At 42.1% G+C, this 2,010-nt stretch overlaps 1 pseudogene; it reads left to right on the forward strand.

Moving 5' to 3' along the window:
* The first annotated feature begins 228 nt into the window (after nucleotides 1-228).
* LOC118852286 lies at nucleotides 229-1,137 on the forward strand (annotated as a pseudogene).
* Nucleotides 1,138-2,010: the final 873 nt, after the last annotated feature.

Below are 2,010 nucleotides of genomic sequence, written 5' to 3' on the forward strand. Positions count from 1 at the left end.
CTCTTTTCCCTCTTTTTCCTCTGTCCTCCTCACCCCCCGTCATGGAAATGCAGCTGTCTGTAGAGCCTCTGTATGAGAGCTGCTTGGAACTCGTTGCTAGTTCATCACTACCTGCAGAATATTTCCTTTTGACATCTTTATCTTATTTGCATAACTTCCATAAACTTTCACCATTGGAATCAGAGTTCTGGATATCTGTCTAGAGAAACAGCTGGACCACAATCTTTCATGGTATCATCCAAAGAGCCAGATTGCCTGCTACTGAGCACAGTACAGGTAGGCTTCTAGGCAAGAATTCTTTGCCAACCAGAATGCATCATCAGATATTCAGTTATGATGATGTCCTGGAGGATCCCACACTGATGATTCCACCTTCATCTGACATGTGCACTAAGGTTCTGTGGAAAAAGCTGTCATTCCAGATCGTAAGTACCAACAGCTTTTCCAGGTTGAGGAAGGAGAAAGTAGTTTCTCTGTAACTCCCTCAGCTTCCAGTGACCAAATGAACAAGGCCCCAGCGGTGAAGGCTAAGGCTAGGCACATCATCATGAATTCTCTAATTACAAAACAGACACGAGAGCATCCAGCCCTTTGAGCAGCAGGAAGGGTTGACAGATGCAGGATACACTCCCCGTAAAGGCCTCACCACAGAAGAAACCAAGTACCACCGTGTGGCAGAGGCAGTCCATAAACTGAAGTTACAAAGTAGAGAAATGACAAAAGAAGATAGACTGATTTCTTCAACCCAGTCTTCTCCAAGTAGTATACCCCATTCTTCCCCCAAGCAAAAGCCCAGAGGCTGGTTTACTCATGCATCTTCTACTTCCTTACCTGGCCTAGATGTCAGCAGCATGGACTCTGGAAATGGAGATAGAGACAAACCCTTATATGAAAAATGGAGCCTTTTTGGACCAAGAACCCTTCAGAAATCCAACTCAGATTTCAGTGTCCTGTCCTACAGAGGTATTCAGAAGCCATCACCAATGGAGCTCATTCAGGTTCAGGCTCCTAGAATTGCAGAAGACCCAGCAGCCTTCAAGCCACCTAAGATGGACCTTCCAGTGACAGAAGGAAAGAAACAACCTCCGTGAACTTATAACAAGACACATGAATGTGTTGACTCCAACAGGGTTCTAAAGCTACCTTTTCATATGAGCAAAGTTGTTTTCCTTTGTGAAGCCATTGTTATGTAGAGAGAGTATCTTAGACTTTTCTTTCTTCCTATCCACCTTGCACTTGACATAGGAAAGATGCATTCTATTTACAATTCTGCTGAGGACAATATTCCTGGGGAGGTAGTGATTGTTTCTTTAAATATTTGTTCAAAGCTTGACTCTTTCTAATGCAGGAAGACCTATTCTGTAATGTCCCAAAGTTGGTCTGAATGACTTCTCAAAGTATAGTTGACTACAGCCAATTACTGTATAGAACTATAGATCTATAGAACTAGATTTCAGGGGGCAAGGGAAATAATTAAAATCCATCAGACTTTGTCCTGCATATTTTATCCAAGATAGAAAAATAAAACAGTTTGTGAGTTGTAAAACAAGATCAATAGTAATATAATTACAGTAGGAGAATTTAACATCCCTTCCTCTCAGCTATAGGCATTCTCTCTGGTCCCATCCCTGCAATGCTCTCCCTCCCTTGCTTCACCTACTGACCTCCCTGGCTTCCTTTAAGTCCCAACTAAATCCCACCTTCTTCAGAAAGACATCCCTGGCTCTTCTTAATTCCAGTGTCTCCCCTCTGTTCACTATTTCCTATTTGTCCTGTATCTAGTTTGCTTTCTATATATTTGTTTGCATGTTGTCTTTCCCATTAGATTGTAGGTCCTTGAGGGTAGGTACTATCTTCTGCTTCTTTTGTATCTCCAACACTTCATCATGGTACCTGATGCATTTGTTGTTATTGTTTAGTTGTTTCAGTTGTGTCCAATACTTCATGACTCCATTTGGGGTTTTCTCATCAAAGATGGTGGAGTAGTTTGCCATTTCCTTCTCCAACTCA

Source organism: Trichosurus vulpecula, chromosome 5 (assembly GCF_011100635.1).
Source record: "Trichosurus vulpecula isolate mTriVul1 chromosome 5, mTriVul1.pri, whole genome shotgun sequence".
NCBI classification, from domain to species: domain Eukaryota; kingdom Metazoa; phylum Chordata; class Mammalia; order Diprotodontia; family Phalangeridae; genus Trichosurus; species Trichosurus vulpecula.